This window comes from Hyperolius riggenbachi, chromosome 1 (assembly GCF_040937935.1).
Source record: "Hyperolius riggenbachi isolate aHypRig1 chromosome 1, aHypRig1.pri, whole genome shotgun sequence".
In the NCBI taxonomy this organism is placed as follows: domain Eukaryota; kingdom Metazoa; phylum Chordata; class Amphibia; order Anura; family Hyperoliidae; genus Hyperolius; species Hyperolius riggenbachi.
Window position 1 is genome coordinate 596581459 of NC_090646.1, and position 22623 is coordinate 596604081.

Below are 22623 nucleotides of genomic sequence, written 5' to 3' on the forward strand. Positions count from 1 at the left end.
CAAACTGAGACTGAATCTCATCATCATGAGCGGAACATACAGGAATATTTACTGGAACACACACTGACTCCATAACGTTAATCTCGCTGCACCCAGAATTCTGCGTAGCAGTCAAACTAGCTTGCAACTCCAAAACTGCAGAAAGACAGGTGAGTATAGTGGCAATACCTAGACGAGCCTCTAGGGACACTGCAGGAGACTCTAAACAAGGCCATCTTAATTCATCCAAGGTACAGGGTGCAGAATCAGCATTTTCCTCAGAACAAGAAAGGGACTCACAAATGTCAGTGTGATTGGACATCATATTGTTATTCATGGTACAGGGCAGGCTCAGAGAAACTTTCTCTGGACCCAGCAAAGATGTTTCAGAGTCAGATTCGCAAAACCGAAGCGCTGTCTCACTCTTAGATTCGGCTAACAATGTCAAATCCGAGGAGCCAGAACGCAAAACCTGCGAATCAAAAATCGCTTTAGGTTGTGAAACTGACGCTTCCATAGCGCAAACCTCCGCGATCTGCGGAGCAGACTGCAAGGCATTTAGGACAGAAACACTGGAGCAACTGTCATCAGGCGACAGGCCCTCACAGGTGTGAACAGGGTGAGACAAAGACGCATTAGCAGTAGAAATAGCGACAACATCAGGAAAAACTTTATTAGACATATTAATTTTACTTTTGATGCTGCAAAATTTAGGAATTTTCCCCATGGAAGAATCACAGATGGAAGATCTTAAGGATCTGTCTCTAAATGATAAGGGGTCCCACACATCCTTGAGAAAACTGGCACATTCATGCTGATCACAATCTGCAGGAACATCAGGGAAACAGGCATCAGATCGCACAGATTTAAACTGCACGCAGTCAGGAGAGAATCCTCCAGGATTCGCACAGGAATCAACCACAGTGGCACATCCACTCATTTCAGATCGCACAATGTCACGACTCACATGCTTTACCCCAGAAATTCAGGAACAATCATCCGACAACGATGTCTCTTTATTGGAATCAATTGGTTGGTGTGTGTGCAACTCATCCAAAATCGTCTGCCATACATAAATCATCAGATCCACATCACCCTCGTCACATTAATCGGAATCAATCAATAAGTACATAGAATCGAGACAATCATTCAAGACATCTTCGCTTTTTGCGATGTAAAAATCGCAAAAGGCTTTCCAATCAAAATCAAATTCCTCCATCAAGGCCTCAATGTCCCATGAGGCAAATGGAGGTTCAAACAAGCCAGTATCCAGATAGTCTCCATATGGGTGGAGTTCAGGAACAAGAACAGATTTTTTAACTGCTTTAATATAGTGTGCGATCCTACCTATAGTAGGATCCACATAAGCTTTGGATTGGGGTAAAAAACCCGGAGACGGAGAAACATCACTGTCAACATCATTATCATACTGAATGGTTTTACACATTTCAGACCTGACAGAAACAACCTCTTTATCTGTGGTTGCTATGGGCAACAAATCTTTTGGCTGACAAGCCAAATCAGCAGATTGGCCTGAAAGCACCAACTCCTTAACATATGGTAATGACACTGAAATGTTGCATGGAAGGGAAGGATCAGCTGACTTATCAGCAGCTACACATCCAATCAGAGCAGGTGGTAAGCCAGGCAGTTTAAACCAGTGAGAGAATATCACTGCAAGAAACTGATACAGATTACCATTCCAAGAATTGTTTTTTATCACATCATACGCCCAGGTGAACAAATCGCCTTTTAAGAGCACATAGGCAAACTGAAGAGCCGACGTGGACGGATCAATAATCTGAAAGGTGGGACTCAGGCAAAACCTCACACATTCAGAGATAAATTCCACTTTGGTCTCTGAATTTAGCCTTTTAAAGCTCTTAAGGACACAGGACCCAAACTCGACAAAATTGTACAAATCAGAAATTCCCTCTACACTGGGAATTTTGGTTGGGCTGGTCATACTGTAACGATTGTGGGATTCTCTCCGTGATCAGCGGACAAGACGTGCGCTGACACTGCGGAAATCCTCCACAAGCGTATAATTTGCGGGAACCCAGCAAAAGGTGCAATGCACCTGTAGAGGGAAATTCCTGTCGACAGGTGGAGCTGTGGAGTGCAGAGAAACAGCTCCTCTGCTCTGCCACACACGCCAGACAAGAATTGCACGAAGGGCAGGAACGCAATTGCAAGAGAGGCGATTGCGAATGAGCACAGGGACAGATTGTATGTGTGTGCACCACACTAGTCGCCAACCCGCGACAGTGCACACACAACAGCAGATATGAAATGGGAACACGATCGCGAAAGGTGCGAATGCCAGACGTGACACAAGGCTACAGCAAGGCAGAGCACAAGAGTAGCAAAGGCACAGCAAATCATGCAAAGAGAAATATAAGGAAAATAACAAACGCTAGCTGAACGCGAACACCGCACTCATTCGCAACAGTGCACGCGTTCGTGCACGGTCCCCACGTGATAAGCACAACAGGGACAAGCACGCCTAACTAACCACCGACAGACAAACATAAAACAGAGGACGCGAGCGCTTGCTTAACGGTTACCTCACCGAGCCTCCAGCAAGCGTTCGTAGCAGACAAGACAGACACACGAAAACAGGAACAGGCGAGAGACAGGATCCACAGCACTAGCGAAAGAGGCTAGTGCGATCCAGGGAGGCAGAACAGAAGGATCCACAGCACTAGCGAAAAGAGGCTAGTGCGATCCAGGGAGGCAGAACAGAAGGATCCACAGCACTAGCGAAAAGAGGCTAGTGCGATCCAGGGAGGCAGAACAGAAGGATCCACAGCACTAGCAAAAAGAGGCTAGTGTGATCCAGGGAGGCAGAACAGAAGGATTCACAGCACTAGCGAAAAGAGGCTAGTGCGATCCAGGGAGGCAGAACAGAAGGATCCACAGCACTAACAAAAAGAGGCTAGTGCGATCCAAGTAAGACAGATCAGAAGGGGCTACCAGTAACAACCGCTTTTCCAGTTAGCACCCATACACACAGAACGATTTCCTGTCGACCACCGCTGGGACAGGACAATCGCAACAGACAAACAAAACAGATAAGCAATCCTAACTGCACTAGGGAAACCTGCCTAGCGCAGTTTCAGGAATTACTCTAAGCTGATCTTCAAACAAAGAGTAAGGCTGACACTCCTCTAGGAGTGTTTCACAGGAAGGAATCTTTATGACCAGCAAAGGACTCTGGGAAACATAGCTCTTTATATTGCCAGTCATCAAAGGAAGCAGGTAGGGGATTCGCATAACGGGAGTATCCAAATTCCTCATCAGCAAGCTGCAATACTGACAAAAGGTCTCTCTTCCAGAGACCTGCAGAATGCAGACCTGAACAGTGGTCAAAAGGCTGCCTGTCTGCGCAGGCAGCCCAGCGGATCCTCACAAGAATCTAATGCGTGATACCATCTAACAATGCATCTATGGTTAGATGGTGTTGCAGCACAATGTGCACAGTGCGAAGGACCCTTAGTGATTAAAAACTCTTCTGAGGCTTTATAGACAAAATAAGCATTCACAACCAATAAACATGGCAAGGACATTCTTACAGACAGATTAAATACAATCATTTCTTTAAATCTTATTTTATCGAAAATCTCATTATTGATTTAGAGCTAGCTGCAAAATTACTCCTTTAGTGCTTTAGTACAAGTCTATGTAGCTACAGGAGAACTTTGACTAGTTCCCCACTAAAGGGTTTTCCCCTTATGGACCAGAGCAATTTTCACATTTCAGGGCTCCTCCCTTTCATTCGCAAATAACTTTATCACTACTTATCACAACAAAATGATCTATATCTTGGGTTTTTTTCACCACAAATTAGACTTTTTTTGGGTAGTAAATTTTTCTTATCGTAACTGTACTTTAACAGGAATTTTAAGAAAAGAAATTGAAAAGAAAAAATGACATACATATTAAAAAGTTTTTTAAATGTTTTTTTTTTTTTAATATACAAGTGTTTTATTATGGTAACTATGGGAGAGTGGGGGAGGTAAGGTGTTAATTAATGGGGGATTTTATTTATCTTTATTTAATTTTACATATGTAGGTGTAATTTTACTATTTGTTCACTAAATGCCCTCCCCCCTCACTTCATATTCCTGTGTACTGTGAACAGTACACAGGAAGTAACGCATCCGTAATGCATAAGTAATGCATATGTGTTTACTTTCACTTTGTCAATGTAATTGATGTCGGTGACAATTGATCACAGCAGACACTTTGATCGGTGAATAGGAACTGTGTTCCCATTCACTGATTGATGTACTAACGATCGATGAGAAGAATGCACACGGGAGCGCGCATGGTGGGCAATTGCGGCGAGGTAGCTATATCTACTCCACTGAGACGATAAGTGAAGTCCTGCGGGGTGCAGATATACTGATGATGCTATGGGCTATGGGCGTCATTGCAAATAGAATGAGGTAGAGGTATATTACAACTACACTTATATAATGTCCTGGTGTCAAATCAGAATCAGAATCAGGTTTATTTCGCCAAGTACAACAACAAGAGTTGTACCCGGAATTGTTTTTGGCACAAAACAGGGTCGGTGATGGTCCAGTAGCAGAATGGTGCATTTAACATACAGTGGATACAGTAAGAACATAAAGTGCATACAAATACATACAGTAGGTATGGTGTATACCGTAGGTAGAGTGCATGTAAATAGAATAAAAGACATAGATAGTAAGATACAAGAAGGGCCCAGGAGAAGGACTGGGGGGTAATCTGCTGCCGTCCATGGCACTCAAAACGCTTCTGCAGCGATATTTTGAATCAGATACCCTGCAGTCTATCCTGAGGAAGAGAGATAGGGGAGAGGAAAAGGAAAGATAGAGAAGGTGAAGAGCAGTGAAAGTGAGTCCCCTATAGCTATAAAGGTAGCCCCAGCGATAAATATAATAGCAGTAGTTCTACAATCCATAGCAATACAGTGTGGGTAGTCCATAGCAATGACTGTAGGTGTCCCATGGAAATGAACATGGCAGGCCATAGCTGTAGATGTAGCAGACCATAGCAGAGATGTTAGGCAGTCTATGAAAAAAATTTTGAGCTGGCGGAGGGAGAGGGTGCATCTGTAGCAGCACTTACAGTTTTGGTAACCACCGGTCAGTGGAACAGTGGAGCAGGGTTAATGGTGGCTTTGCCTGGCCTGTGGTGCAGCAGTCTGGGTGATCCAAGTTCATTGGAGGTGTAGCTGCAGCAGGAGCCTAGACTGCATGCCAATGAGTGCGGCTATCAGCTTTGCCAGGTGCTGATGGAGGTCACTCCAGAGTGTTTTTCCTCCTGGGTGGCTATGATATGCCTATTCTCACTTTGCTAATGAGCAAATTAAATACTTCTGTATCAAGTTCAACATGTAGGTCGTGTTGTGGGGACATCTAGATGTCAATGTTTGGTGGTGGACTCTGTTGGACATGGCATGCTCCTTCTTACTCTGCTGAGCGTTTATTTTGGTCCGTGGAAATGCTGAGTAGCTGGAAAAATAATCATACCAGACAATAGAATGCTGCTTCAATGACATCACAGTTGTACGCAGTTGCACAGTTTGAATGTGTAATCCACAGGTCACATGACCGATTCATTTGGTAAAAATTGTTAAGTCAGATGTGGCAAGTCAACAATATTGATATTGCATGGGTGGCAGGGGAGCAGATGCTCACATAATTTAGAAACTGCCTATACATTTTATTTTTTTAAATGCATTTAGTTGCACTACAGTCCGTATGTGATGCTTGTAAGCATTAGCTTGTAAGCATTAAGCTTGTGGGTTTGATGTAGCTGTGTAAAATTTAAAGCTATAGGCTTGCTATACACCAGAGGTTCTGGATGCAAGCCTGGCTTACAGTGGTGAAAATAAATTATTTGTATATTCAGTAGTGGTGCATTGTGGGTAACCACAAATGTTCACTTAAAGCTGAATTATTGCAAATTTCCTTCTGTTTTAAGAAGGCAACTCCCACCAAGCATTGCTTTTTAGTAGGAGGGCTTTTCAGTCTCTTTTAGCCCCCTATACATTCCTAGTGGTTTGGGTCACCCCGAGCTGCTTGGTTACTCTGATGCTTGTAAGGAAACCAATGTTTTGCACACAAATCTGCAACGGGCAGTATTGTTTTAGACAAAGTAATGGCCCTACAGAATTGCACAAATGTAGCATGAAAACTGTGGAATAATTGTGCAAGAAAAATCCATTCAACATCTTTTTTTCCAAATATGTTCTGCAAGAGTTGATAAACTGTTCCCATATGACAATAAAATGAATGTTTGCTCTCTTTTGTGACGTTTGGAGTCAGTTGGCATGGGAAAAACCTAAATATTTTAATTTAGAAATCATAGATTTGATAGGTAATAATTAGCAGAACAAAGTGTGGATGCTATCATGCCTTCTCTTGGGCAACAACCTCCAAGGAGCCAAGAATTGAATCCACCCTACAACAAACAATAACAAGTAACCTGGTGCCAAAAGCTATTCCTTTGCCTGTTTTGAGTGAAACCACCTCAGATACAGAACATCAGATTACAAAAATAAAAAGCAAAAAACATCCCAGTCCCTAAAACAACCCCCCACATCATATTTTATTTACTCCTTTCACAGTTTTGCTGTTATATAAAGTGTGCCACTTGGAGATGATTCACAAAACTTTACTAATGATTTTTCTCTCACTATGGGCATGATTTACAATGCTTTTTCACCGGTTTTTCTCTGTTTTCACCTTATTTATAATACCAGCACACAAATGCGCAAGACACCCGGATAGCGCCACCTGGACTCCCTCAGTATCGAGGGTGATGGCACTGATTATGAGAGTAAAATTTATAATAACAAATAAAAAGTTTAAAATGCAAAAAAACACAACAGATGAAAAAAACACCTGGTTCGCCTCCTCTCCTTAAATTAAACTCAACTGCACAGAGGTGGCGCTCACAGGTGCTATGTTATGTGCATAAATCTATAAAATAAAAAATAAAAACACAGTGATCTCTATAAAACTGCTTATTCACAAAGTCCATATAGTATGTGCTCAGTCCGAAGATAATATCACTAAGAGATTTTCTCGTTCCTTCCAAATAAGTAGAAAGTTCACATTGGCAGAGCACACATCCAGTAGAAACAGCCTCCACCTCATCCTTTGGTGCCTGACTCACCGTCTATAAAGACCTTCAATTAGGTCTATTGCAGCATTGGGACCGTTCCCGGGTCGTCCCCCACCACTCAGGCACAAGCTGGATGATTATCACCACTTCAGAGATCCGCTACTGTATTCAGTTTACTGCATCTAAAAACTTAGACAAATGCCTCTCATAGCGTAAAAACGTCTTATTTATTCATATATAAAAAGGTTATTGCACTCACAATTTCCCAGAGGTAAAAGTCACATAGAGTTTTTCTTCCATGCGGGCTCTCCCCCGCTGTTTGTTGGCTACCGGCTGGCTGCTCCTAGTGGTCCCACTGAGTTCCGCCGTTAGTGCGCGCTTCTCCCGGCCGATACTCCCGTGGACGCCGCCGTACGCCTTTCCCCAGTTCCTAGTTGCGTGGTTAGGCTCCGCCCGACATGTTTCATCAGCATATGACTCATCAAGGGACTGGGGCCATCCACGCTTCAGGAACTTTTAACCGCACCTCCCGTTTCCACCCATCTGACGTCACGCCCCCCGCCCTCAGAGTGGGAGCCTAGGCTGTCATTCATTTTCTATGAGCCACAGTTGCCGCCCACCAGAGTTTCTTTCGGGGAAGACTCCGCTCACAATTCCAGATTCAATAACATCATCTCCCACACATTTCATCCCTCCTCCCATCCACCCCATTCACATGCGCATGTATTCATACGCACACGCGCTCAAAGGTTTTTACAATGTTACCCCATGTATGTGCATTACTAATTCAACCCTGGTCTAAGCAATACAAGGGCAAAGGTTACAAACACATATGATCAACTAGTTAGTATATAATAGTGAATTACAACCTCAAAAACACATGCAAATATGTCTGTGACATTACTAAGTGAAGCAGGTCTCCCCGCGCACACATCCACACACCTAATGAACAAACTATCTCAAAATCCCTCCCCCCTCCTCTCCCAATTACCCCAAGGTTACCCCCGTGTTATCCACACATATATGGCTATTCCCCCAAAAAGCACATAATATCAATGTCTATATTAAGGCCTGCTGGTCTTAAAGTGCCCATGCTGTAAATCCACCTTGTCTCTTCCTGAGACACCATCCGGGTCATATCCGACCCCCGCCATGAGGGAACTATTTTCTGAACTGCACAAAAAGATAATTCTTTGGGGTCACACCCATGCTGGGCTGCAAAGTGGGCTGAAACACTGTGATTAGGATACCCTTTCTTGATATTTCTAACGTGCTCCCCCATTCTTTCCTTTAGAGTCCTAGTCGTCCTCCCAATATATTGCCACCCACATCCGCACCAGGCCAGATACACCACATACCTATCATTGCATGTCAAGAACTGTGTGATTTTGAAGCCTTTCCCATTACTGAATGAGGTGACCAAATTTGTTCTAACCCCCCTCGATTCTCTACATGCTTTACACCCCCTACAGGGGAAGAACCCAGGTGTTTGCCACCCCTGCATTCTAGGTGGTCTCACTGGGTCCACACAACTAGGCGCAAGGATCTGTTTAAGATTTTTTGCCCTTCTGTATATAAATTTCGGTTTTGATGGAATAACACTCCTTAGTATTGGATCAGTTTCTAATATATCCCAATGTTTGTATACAATTCTCTGAAGGTCCCTATACTGTGTATTAAAGGTAGTTATAAATGCCAAATCATACTCACCCTGTTGGTCATCCCCAACCGTGGATTTCAGCAGGTCCCCTCTATTTCTTTGTCTCACCCCCTCTATATCCCTATCCAATTCATTTCCATTATATCCTTTTTCCAGGAATCTGCCTTTAATTACTCCCACTTGTTCATCAAAATCATCCAGAGTGGTACAATTTCTACGCATTCTTAAGAACTGCCCCTTAGGTATTCCATTTATCCATGAGGGGTGATGACAACTTTCCCTCGAAATATAGCCATTTCTGTCTGTGGCCTTAAAAAAACTCTTTGTCACCATCTCTTTCCCCCTTCTATTAATTTCAAGATCTAAAAAGTTAAGCTTATCTGCACTAAATTCAGCAGTCAGGGATATGCCCATCTCATTACTGTTAAGTTCATCAATGAAGGTGGGGAGAGATTCACTTCCACCACCCCACACAAAAAACAAATCGTCAATGAAACGATGCCATACTTTCACCTGTGTGTTATTCCTGAGGACCTCCTCCTCCCACTGGCCCATAAACAGATTTGCTAAGCTAGGGGCATAACTTGCCCCCATAGCGCATCCCTTGTGTTGGATGTAATACTTACCCTGGTACCAAAAATAGTTTCTCTCCAATGCAAATTTCAGCAGCATCAGGATATATTCCCTCTGCTCCTCCTTCATTGTACCATCCCTATCCAGATAAACCTTAACCGCCCGTAGTCCCAATTCATGTTTTATGTTTGTGTACAGTGATGCCACATCAGCTGTAACCATTATATCACCATCATCCATTTTTAAATTTTCTAATATATTCAGCATATGTGTTGTATCCTTCAGTACATTGGACAGTTTTTCCACTAGCGGTTTCAGAAACTGATCCAAATACTGCCCCAGACGGTGGGTTACTGACCCTATCCCACTTATGATGGGTCTCCCAGGGGGGTTTTCCCGATTTTTATGAATTTTTGGCACCTGGTATATAATTGGGACCCTGGGCACATCTGGGATGATAAACCTAAACTCATCATCACTTATATACCCTCTATCTAGACCCATCTTCATGATCCTTCTCAGTTCCTCCATATATGTTTTTGTAGGGTCACCTCTCAACACAGTATAGGCCTCTTTGTCCTGCACCAACCTACCCAACTCCGCATGATATTGTTGCTTATTTAACACCACCACCCCACCCCCCTTATCCGCGGGTCTAATCACCAATCCTTTCTCCTCCAGCATTTCTTTAGCCACACATTTTTCTCTAACTCCCCCCCTTTCTGGCATTTGAGTCATATCTTTTACAACCAGATTTTTGAATACCTCAATGGCATTGTAATTATGATCCTGAGGATTGAAAGTGGATTTGTTCTTCAAATTTGTGTGCTTATACTCCATTCTTTTTATCTGTTTCTGCCCACCCTGTGCTCTACCAGCAAAATACTTTTTTAAGTGCAATTTTCTCGTGAATTTTTGTATGTCAATGTATGTACCGAACTTTTCTAATCCTTGCTTAGGTGCATGTTTAAGCCCCTTATTCAACAGTGCCAATTCACTCTTACTCAATTCAGTGCCACTTATATTATAAATTCCTTCCCCTATAGGTTCCTCATCCTTTTTGGTCCTCCCCTTCCCCCCCCTTGTACCTCGTCTGGCCCCCTTTTTCCTGTGTATCCCTGATATGGAGCCTCCCCCTCTCCCCCCTGTCTCCACTCCCTCTGTGCATATTTGGGGCCCATGTCTAAAAAAGGCTCCATCTGTCTGTGCTGCCTAATGGGGTCATATCTGTTAGTAACAGGTATATTAAACCCATACTCACCTTCATTCCTGTGTTGCCCTCTCCCTCCACCCCCCTGCTGAGGTCTTTGCCCACCCCTGTATCCCCCCCACCCTCTATTATGATTGAAACCTCTATTTTGCATATCCTGATATTGCCCCCCTTGCATCACCTGTGAACCAGGGTCTCGCATTTGTGTTCCACCTGTGTTCCCCCCTGTGCTGTTAACTTGAATGTTAGCATTAGCATTCGTGTTTTGAACCTCCTGTGCTTTATTTTGTGCTACCTTAAGATCCTCCTTCTTCTTTACCTTTTTTTAAGGCCACAGACAGAAATGGCTATATTTCGAGGGAAAGTTGTCATCACCCCTCATGGATAAATGGAATACCTAAGGGGCAGTTCTTAAGAATGCGTAGAAATTGTACCACTCTGGATGATTTTGATGAACAAGTGGGAGTAATTAAAGGCAGATTCCTGGAAAAAGGATATAATGGAAATGAATTGGATAGGGATATAGAGGGGGTGAGACAAAGAAATAGAGGGGACCTGCTGAAATCCACGGTTGGGGATGACCAACAGGGTGAGTATGATTTGGCATTTATAACTACCTTTAATACACAGTATAGGGACCTTCAGAGAATTGTATACAAACATTGGGATATATTAGAAACTGATCCAATACTAAGGAGTGTTATTCCATCAAAACCGAAATTTATATACAGAAGGGCAAAAAATCTTAAACAGATCCTTGCGCCTAGTTGTGTGGACCCAGTGAGACCACCTAGAATGCAGGGGTGGCAAACACCTGGGTTCTTCCCCTGTAGGGGGTGTAAAGCATGTAGAGAATCGAGGGGGGTTAGAACAAATTTGGTCACCTCATTCAGTAATGGGAAAGGCTTCAAAATCACACAGTTCTTGACATGCAATGATAGGTATGTAGTGTATCTGGCCTGGTGCGGATGTGGGTGGCAATATATTGGGAGGACGACTAGGACTCTAAAGGAAAGAATGGGGGAGCACGTTAGAAATATCAAGAAAGGGTATCCTAATCACAGTGTTTCAGCCCACTTTGCAGCCCAGCATGGGTGTGACCCCAAAGAATTATCTTTTTGTGCAGTTCAGAAAATAGTTCCCTCATGGCGGGGGTCGGATATGACCCGGATGGTGTCTCAGGAAGAGACAAGGTGGATTTACAGCATGGGCACTTTAAGACCAGCAGGCCTTAATATAGACATTGATATTATGTGCTTTTTGGGGGAATAGCCATATATGTGTGGATAACACGGGGGTAACCTTGGGGTAATTGGGAGAGGAGGGGGGAGGGATTTTGAGATAGTTTGTTCATTAGGTGTGTGGATGTGTGCGCGGGGAGACCTGCTTCACTTAGTAATGTCACAGACATATTTGCATGTGTTTTTGAGGTTGTAATTCACTATTATATACTAACTAGTTGATCATATGTGTTTGTAACCTTTGCCCTTGTATTGCTTAGACCAGGGTTGAATTAGTAATGCACATACATGGGGTAACATTGTAAAAACCTTTGAGCGCGTGTGCGTATGAATACATGCGCATGTGAATGGGGTGAATGGGAGGAGGGATGAAATGTGTGGGAGATGATGTTATTGAATCTGGAATTGTGAGCGGAGTCTTCCCCGAAAGAAACTCTGGTGGGCGGCAACTGTGGCTCATAGAAAATGAATGACAGCCTAGGCTCCCACTCTGAGGGCGGGGGCGTGACGTCAGATGGGTGGAAACGGGAGGTGCGGTTAAAAGTTCCTGAAGCGTGGATGGCCCCAGTCCCTTGATGAGTCATATGCTGACGAAACATGTCGGGCGGAGCCTAACCACGCAACTAGGAACTGGGGAAAGGCGTACGGCGGCGTCCACGGGAGTATCGGCCGGGAGAAGCGCGCACTAACGGCGGAACTCAGTGGGACCACTAGGAGCAGCCAGCCGGTAGCCAACAAACAGCGGGGGAGAGCCCGCATGGAAGAAAAACTCTATGTGACTTTTACCTCTGGGAAATTGTGAGTGCAATAACCTTTTTATATATGAATAAATAAGACGTTTTTACGCTATGAGAGGCATTTGTCTAAGTTTTTAGATGCAGTAAACTGAATACAGTAGCGGATCTCTGAAGTGGTGATAATCATCCAGCTTGTGCCTGAGTGGTGGGGGACGACCCGGGAACGGTCCCAATGCTGCAATAGACCTAATTGAAGGTCTTTATAGACGGTGAGTCAGGCACCAAAGGATGAGGTGGAGGCTGTTTCTACTGGATGTGTGCTCTGCCAATGTGAACTTTCTACTTATTTGGAAGGAACGAGAAAATCTCTTAGTGATATTATCTTCGGACTGAGCACATACTATATGGACTTTGTGAATAAGCAGTTTTATAGAGATCACTGTGTTTTTATTTTTGATTTTATAGATTTATGCACATAACATAGCACCTGTGAGCGCCACCTCTGTGCAGTTTCACCTTATTTATGTTACTTTTTTTAAGCTCCCAATGAGTAAAAATTATAATTAAGATAAGAAAGGTAATATTAAAATGAAGATGATCAGGAAAAACTTACTTTGAGTGATTATTTAGCTTTTAAATGTGCTGAAAGGTTATTTGTATCTATTAGGTGATAAATAAGTCATTTATGAGAAGTTTTGTGAATAGAGTCCTATGTATCACATTACCTACAAAGTAACTTTTTCCCATTCCAAGCAAAATAATCACTGAAATGACATTGTGCCACCATACTTAAAGAGAAGCCGAGGCGGATATTTGAAATCTTAAGAGATCACAGAGGCATGTTCTGTGCATAATGACATGCCTCTGGGTCTCGCTATTGCCGCCTGCAGTCCTCCCCCCGGGGTCTCCTGTGCCCCCCCTGTAAAAAGCGCCTGGCTAGCGACAGTCACTTTGTCACTAGCTGTCTATTTACCTTCTGTATGCCATTCAATGCGCACTCCCCCGCCTCTGTCCCCACCGTGTAGTGCCTAGGCAACTAAGATAAAAAACATATAATCAGGGATAATGATTTTACTATTTTCTGAGTAGATCTCCTGTGGGTACTGTAAGGCTGGCCTCATTAACACGCAATAATTGAATTGATGATATTCCTCTACGCAACGAAGACATAGATTTCTATTTGTATATTTAAAAGGTATGTATTCTCATTATTGTATACAGATCATATACACATATTAAGTTGTCAACTGATATGATTGTAATACCTCTAGTAATCAGATCTATTAATATTTCAAAGTAAAATATATAAGAAGTGGTCATCAGAAGATACTGTGTATTAGCACTCATCCAATCATTACAATACAATACAATACAATAACATTTGTAAAGCGCTTTTCTCCCATAGGACTCAAAGCACATAGTTGTGTCTCAGATTAATACAGGGTTGCAGGCTGAACTGTGTTACAGAGGAGATAGTCAGATGTTCATGAATGCCAGACTGAAGAGGTAGGTTTTCAGTTTAGACTTAAATGCTTCCAGGGATGGAGCTGTCCTTATTGGGTGTGGCAGGGAGTTCCAAAGTGTAGGGACAGCATGACAAAAGGCTCTGTCTCTAAAGGTTTTGAGGTGGACTCTGGGGGTGACCATGGTGTTACGTCCTTTTGATCTAAGATTGTGGGGGGTGTGATGCAGTTGCAACAAGTCCTTCAGGTATCCAGGGCCCAGATTGTGTAAGGATTTGAATGTCAGTAAGCCAATCTTAAACACACTTCTCCATTTTATCGGTAGCCAGTGGAGTGAGCACAGGGTTGGTGTTATGTGGCAATGGCTGGGTTGGCTCGTTAACAGGCTTGCCTTATGGTATGAATCAGTAGGCTCAGCATACAATTTGGTAAAAAAAATACTACATGCCTATGATTTAGAGCCATGTAGCTATAAGTAGTCATAAAAGATGCATCCTTTACTGTAATAAACTTCACTTTTATAGTATTTTTTTTACCAAATTGTATGCTCAGTCTACTGATTCAGACCATAATTGCATTGCAATAGTCCAAGCCTCCGGATTTGGACTATAATGTGTTGCATTGTCTGAGTCTACTGATTCAGACCACGATGCTTTGCAGCTCAGATAGTTTGCAATCTCTTCTTTCTCCCATATGTAAGGTTGATTGTGATTGGCCTGCAGAGCTGGAACCACATGGTGCATACACATAAACGTCTGTCGGTACTCAATCCCTCAGTTCTATACAGATGCATCATTAGCCTGTGGGCTACCGATGCATTCTGTTGCTATGGGGGAGAGCTGACAGCATAGAGCACAACAGCAGTATGGAGTTGGTGGGGTGAGTAGGTGGTAGTAGCTTTCAGGTGGTTCACTGGTTTCCTCGGCCTCAGATTCTATGACCCCTATCCTATTAACTTTTGAGTCTTTTTCAGGGAGATTTTTTAAAGGGACTCAGAGATGTAAAATTAAAAAAGATTTTATACATACCTGGGACTTCCTCCAGACCCATCTGCTCCGAACGCTCCTACGCCACCATCCTCCGCTGCCTGCAGCTTCGGGAACCAGGTCGTGTCACTGATGTCAGTGGCGGCCAGCTACGCAGGAGAAGTGCTCCCTCTAGGTATCTCTCCAGTGGCTGCTGGAGAGATACGCAAACAGCGCATTTTTCTTACGTTAGACTGGCTCCGAATTACGGAAGTGCGGTGACCCGGTTGCTGCAGAGGACGGCGGCGTGGTATGTGTAAAATATTTTTAATTTTACAGCTCTGGTACACTTTAAACCTTAAAAATTAAATATCTTTAAAGCCCCAACAAGCAAGAAATGACTAAAATTAACATTCTTTTTAGTGTTTGTTTAAATACTAAGTGCTGATAAGTTATCTTTTAGATTACAGTGGGATGGGAAAGTTTGGGCAACCTTGTTAATCATCATGATTTTCCTGTATAACTCGTTGGTTGTTATGATTAAAAATGTCAGTTAAATATATCATACTAGCCGACCCACGGCGTAGCATACGCCGCATAAGAGGATAGAGGGCAGGAAGGGGGTATTGGGAACAGCGGCGGGGAGGGGGATTGGACCCCCTCTCAACTGTGTCCCCCATGTGTGCTCTACCACCAGCTTTAGCTCAGCAGGAACCCCCCCTCACCTGGGTTCCTCATGTGCGCTCCCCCTCCTGCTTAAGCACAGTAGCAGCCGCCACTATTAGTAAGGGGCAGCGGGCGGGGATGACTCACCTCTTCCGTGTTCCATCGTGCGTTCCACTGTTGTCACTTCATGCAATGCCGCACACTGTATTGGTGTAATTTGCCTTTTTAAAACAGAAGGAAATCTGCAATAATTCAGCTATAAGTGAATATTTGTGGTTACCCACAATGCACTGCTACCAAATATGCAAATTCCCCCTATTCCCCCTTGGTAAGTCAAGCAAGCATTCAGAGCCGCTGGTGTATAGCAAGCATATAGCTTTAAATATTACACAGTCATATCAAACCCACATGTAGACAGCCTGTTTCAGACTTTTGGTCCTCATCAGTACATGGCAGGGATTGATACGGCTGTATGAGATAGGGCTTGGACCAGTACAACAGAGTAACCAAGCAGCTCAGGGTGACCCAAATCGGAATGTATAGGGGGATAAAAGGGACCAAAAAGCCCTCCTACTAAAAAAAGCAAAGCTTGGTGTAATTTGCCTTCCTAAAACAGAAGGAAATATACAATAATTCAGCTATAAGTGAACATTTGTGATTACCCACAATGCACTGCTACTAAATATGCAAATAATTCCTTTTAACCCTTAGTAAGCCAAGCAAGTATCCAGAAGCATTGGTGTATAGCAAGCCTATAGCTTTACATTTTGCACAGCCATATCAAACTAGTGTTGGGCGAACACCTGGATATTCGGGTTCGGGAACGTTCGCCGAACATGGCCGCGATGTTCGGCATGTTCGGGCCGAACCCCGAACTCCCCGAACATCCCGCTTTTGGGGGACCTATGGGGTTGCAGGCATAAGGGGGGAGCATGCCCCGATCGCGGGGGGGGGGGGGGTCGGAAATTCCCCCCACCCCCTCCGCTAGCGCTCCCCCCTCTGCCGGCTTCCCCATACAAAAGTTTAAGGAAAGTAAAATAATACCGGTGGTAGTGGCTGGCAGTGGCACTGTGAAGTGAGTCAGGAGGAGGAGTCCGGAGAGTGATGCGTTGAGGGAGGCCGGGCAGCGGGCGGTTCAGCGGTAGTACCCTTGTGGTACTTCCGCCCTTTCTCTGACCTCACGTTCTCTGCATACGAGGGTACGCGTCACGCGTACCCTCGTATGCATCATCACGCAGAGAACGTGAGGGCCCAGTTCGGCCAGGCATTGAGCCGTTCGGGCAAACCCGAACAGTTTGGCCGAACACCACCAGGTGTTCGGCCGAACTCAAACATCACCCGAACTGCAGAACCCGAACAGTGGCTAACACTGCTCGCCCAACACTATAGCAAACTCACATGTAGACAGCATTTTTCAGACTTTTGGTCTTCATCTGAACATTGGCATGGATTGATACAGCTGTATGAGATAAGGCTTGGACCAGTACAACAGAGTAACCAAGCAGCTCAGGGTGACCCAAACCATTCGGAATGTATAGGGGGATAAAAGGGACCAAAAAGACCTCCTACTAAAAAAAAGCAAAGCTTGGTGTAATTTGCCTTCCTAAAACAGAAGGAAATATGCAATAATTCAGCTATAAGTGAACATTTGTGGTTACCCACAATGCACTGCTACTAAATATGCAAATAATTCCTTTTCACCTTTAGTAAGTCAAGCAAGCATCCAGAACCACTGGTGTGTAGCAAGCCTATAGCTTTAAATTTTACACAGCCATATCAAACCCACATGTGACAGCCTGTTTCAGACGTTTGGTCCTCATCTGTACATGGCAAGGATTGATATGGCTGTATGAGATAGGGCTTGGACCAGTACAACAGAGTAACCAAGCAGCTCAGGTTGACCCAAACCACTCGAATGTATAGGGGGATAAAAGGGACCAAAAAGACCTTCTACTAAAATAATCAAAGCTTGGTGTAATTTGCCTTCTTAAAACAGAAGAAATTCTGCAATAATTCAGCTATAAGTGAACATTTGGGGTTATCATAATGCACCGCTGCTAAATATACAACTTAATCCTTTTCACCCATGATAAGTCAAGCATGCCTATAGCTTTAAGTTTTACACAATCATATCAAACCCACATGTGCCAGCCTATTTCAGCCATTTGGTTCTCATCAGTACATAGCAGGGATTGCTAAGGCTGTATGAGATAGGGCTTGGACCAGTACAACAGAGTAACCAAGCAGCTCAGGGTGACACAAACTACTAAGAATGTATAGGAGGATAAAAAAAAGAGACCAAAAAGCCCTCCTACTAAAAAAAGCAAAGCTTGGTGTAATTTGCCTTCCTAAAACAGAAGGAAATATACAATAATTCAGCTATAAGTGAACATTTGTGATTACCCACAATGCACTGCTACTAAATATGCAAATAATTCCTTTTAACCCTTAGTAAGCCAAGCAAGTATCCAGAAGCATTGGTGTATAGCAAGCCTATAGCTTTACATTTTGCACAGCCATATCAAACTAGTGTTGGGCGAACACCTGGATATTCGGGTTCGGGAACGTTCGCCGAACATGGCCGCGATGTTCGGCATGTTCGGGCCGAACCCCGAACTCCCCGAACATCCCGCTTTTGGGGGACCTATGGGGTTGCAGGCATAAGGGGGGAGCATGCCCCGATCGCGGGGGGGGGGGGGGGTCGGAAATTCCCCCCACCCCCTCCGCTAGCGCTCCCCCCTCTGCCGGCTTCCCCATACAAAAGTTTAAGGAAAGGAAAATAATACCGGTGGTAGTGGCTGGCAGTGGCACTGTGAAGTGAGTCAGGAGGAGGAGTCCGGAGAGTGATGCGTTTAGGGAGGCCGGGCAGCGGGCGGTTCAGCGGTAGTACCCTTGTGGTACTTCCGCCCTTTCTCTGACCTCACGTTCTCTGCATACGAGGGTACGCGTCACGCGTACCCTCGTATGCATCATCACGCAGAGAACGTGAGGGCCCAGTTCGGCCAGGTATTGAGCCGTTCGGAACAGTTTGGCCGAACACCACCAGGTGTTCGGCCGAACTTGAACATCACCCGAACTGCAGAACCCGAACAGTGGCGAACACTGTTCGCCCAACACTATATCAAACTCACATGTAGACAGCCTTTTTCAGACTTTTGGTCTTCATCTGAACATTGGCATGGATTGATACGGCTGTATGAGATAAGGCTTGGACCAGTACAACAGAGTAACCAAGCAGCTCAGGGTGACCCAAACCATTCGGAATGTATAGGGGGATAAAAGGGACCAAAAAGACCTCCTACTAAAAAAAAGCAAAGCTTGGTGTAATTTGCCTTCCTAAAACAGAAGGAAATATGCAATAATTCAGCTATAAGTGAACATTTGTGGTTACCCACAATGCACTGCTACTAAATATGCAAATAATTCCTTTTCACCTTTAGTAAGTCAAGTAAGCATCCAGAACCACTGGTGTGTAGCAAGCCTATAGCTTTAAATTTTACACAGCCATATCAAACCCACATGTGACAGCCTGTTTCAGACGTTTGGTCCTCATCTGTACATGGCAAGGATTGATATGGCTGTATGAGATAGGGCTTGGACCAGTACAACAGAGTAACCAAGCAGCTCAGGTTGACCCAAACCACTCGAATGTATAGGGGGATAAAAGGGACCAAAAAGACCTTCTACTAAAATAATCAAAGCTTGGTGTAATTTGCCTTCTTAAAACAGAAGAAAATCTGCAATAATTCAGCTATAAGTGAACATTTGGGGTTATCATAATGCACCGCTGCTAAATATACAACTTAATCCTTTTCACCCATGATAAGTCAAGCATGCCTATAGCTTTAAAGAGACTCTGTAACATTTTTTTCAGCCTTAGTTCTTCTATCCTATGAGTTCCTATGCCTGTTCTAATGTGCTGGGGCTTACTGCAGCTCTTCCTAATTACACTGTCTCTGTAATAAATCAATGTATCTTTCCTCTGTCCTGTTTGTCGGGCTAAGGCTTTGATTGTGTGTAATGTGCAGGGCTGATTGTGATTGGTAGAAGCGATACACACCCTCTGCAGGCCCCCTGCATACTCACACACTATGCTTAGCTGAGCCTATTAGAAGCTGGTTAGTTTGTTTGTAAACATTGCCTAAAACTGTTAATTACAAGCCAGGATTGCAGCAGGGAGTGGCAGAAACAGCACAGAGGGGCACAGGAGAAAATAAGGAATAGAATGGTATGCTTTTTAGTGTAAGAATATTAGAGTACAGATTCTCTTTAAGTTTTACACAGTCATATCAAACCCACATGTGCCAGCCTATTTCAGCCATTTGGTTCTCATCAGTACATAGCAGGGATTGATAAGGCTGTATGAGATAGGGCTTGGACCAGTACAACAGAGTAACCAAGCAGCTCAGGGTGACACAAACTACTAAGAATGTATAGGAGGATAAAAAAAAGAGACCAAAAAGCCCTCCTACTAAAAAAAGCAAAGCTTGGTGTAATTTTCCTTCTTAAAACAGAAGGAAATCTGCAATAATTCAGCTATAAGTGAACATTTGTGGTTACCCACAATGCACTGCTACTGAATATGCAAATTATCCCTCTTTGCCCTTGGTTTGATATGACACTACTTCTTCTTCTTGCTTGGACCAGCCCCTTCTCCTTGCTTGGACCGGCCCTGGGGGCAGGGCGCTACTTCTTCTTCTTGCTTGAAGGTTGAGGCACTTACTCAATTATATATATAGATAGGAGACACACACAGTGATATTTGAGAAGTGAAATAAAGTTTATTGGATTTACAGAAAGTGCGCAATAATTGTTCAAACAAAATGAGGCAGGTGCATAAATGTGGGCACTGTTGTAATTTTATTGATTCCAAAACCTTTAGAACTAATTATTGGAACTCAAATTGGCTTGTAAGCTCAGTGACCCCTGACCTACATGCACAGGTGAATCCAATTATGAGAAAGAGTATTTAAGGGGGTCAATTGTAAGTTTCCCTCTTCTTTTAATTTTCTCTGAAGAGTAGCAACATGGGGTCTCAAACAACTCTCAAATGACCTGAAGACAAAGATTGTTTACCATCATGGTTTAGGGGAAGGATACAGAAAGCTGTCTCAGAGATTTCAGCTGTCTGTTTCCACAGTTAGGAACATATTGAGGAAATGTTAAAGCGGACCCAAATTAAAAATACAAGATTTCAGAAATAAAATCTATTTTCTAAATTATAATAATAAATAGCAGCCTTTTTTCAGCTGCATGATGACAAATATAAAATATTTTACATTTATTGGAGGAACCCCTCCCTTCCTTTCAAATTGCCGGGATTTTTCCGGCAAACTGGTGGAGTAGATGGTGTCTGACAATGGAGGAATTGCTAATGGCTGCCCCCAGTATAACCCTAGCTATGAAAAGAGAAGGGTTAAAAGCATGCACTGAAATGATCATAGATTTGAAGGAGTGTTTATTTATCTTTGTATGTGTCAGACTGGTGCAACTAAATATTTTTAATTAAAAAAAATTTTGGTTTGGGTCCGCTTTAAGGCTCGAAAGTGGCAGGCCAAGGAAAATCTCAGATAGACTGAAGCGACGAATGGTGAGAACAGTCAGAGTCAACCTACAGAACAGCACCAAAGACCTACAATATCATCTTGCTGCAGATGGAGTCACTGTACATCGTTCAACCATTTGGCGCACTTTACACAATGAGATGCTGTATGCAAGAGTGATGCAGAGGAAGCCTTTTCTCTGCCCACAGCACAAACAGAGCCACTTGAGGTATGCTAAAGCACATTTGGACAAGCCAGTTTCATTTTGGAATAAGGTGCTGTGGACTGATGAAACTAAAATTGAGTTATTTGGGAATAACAAGGGGCGTTATGCATGGAGGATAAAGAACACAGCATTCCAAGAAAAACACCTGCTACCTACAGTAAAATATGGTGGTGGTTACATCATGCTGTGGAGCTGTGTGGCTAATGCAGGGACTGGAAATCTTGTCAAAGTTGAGGGACGCATGGATTTCACTCAGTATCAGCAGATTCTGGAGACCAATGTCCAGGAATCAGTGACAAAGCTAAAGCTGTGCCGTGGCTGGATCTTTCCACAAGACAACAACCCTAAAGACTGCTCAAAATCCACTAAGGCATTCATGCAGACAAACAAGTGCAACATTCTGGAATGGCCCTCTCAGTCCCCAGACCTGAATATAATTGAAAATCTGTAGTGTGAGTTAAAGAGAGCTGTCCATGCTCGGAAGCCATCAAACCTGAATGAACTAGAGATCAGTGCTGGGCCGAAATTACGCATTAGCGTAATTACGCATCGTAATTCACTACAAATGCACCGTAAGCGTTACGTGTAAGGTTACGGTATTACGCGTAATTAATTACGCGTAGACCGTGGGTTACGTTTTACGCGTAACAAATTACGCGTAAGACAGTAAACTCCCATTGAAATTACACAGTCTGCCGTAATCGCGTAATATTACGCTCCCGTATAATATAAAAAAGCCGCCGACTTTAAGGGTTAATAGCAAAGCCCCCTTAAGTGCTAAGAGCCTCAAATTTGGAGAATATATTAAGGAGATCAGAAGGAATAAGAGGAAAAAAATTTTTTCAAAAAGACTTTATAGTTTTTGAGAAAATCGATGTTAAAGTTTCAAAGGAAAAATAGATACATTTAAAAACCCGCCGACTTTAACGGTTAATAGCAAAGCCTGCTTAAAATTTAGAAACACCAAATTTACAGGGTATATTAAGGGGATCAGTGGGAATAAGAGGAAAAAAATTTTTTTCAAAAAGACCTTATAGTTTTTGAGAAAATCGATTTTTAAGTTTCAAGGGCAAAAATGTCTTTTAAATGCGGAAAATGTCAGTTTTTTTTGCACAGGTAACAATAGTGTTTTATTTTCATAGATTCCCCCAAGTGGGAAGAGTTTTACTTACTTCGTTCTGAGTGTGGGAAATATTAAAAAAAAAACGACGTGGGGTCCCCCCTCCCAGACCTCT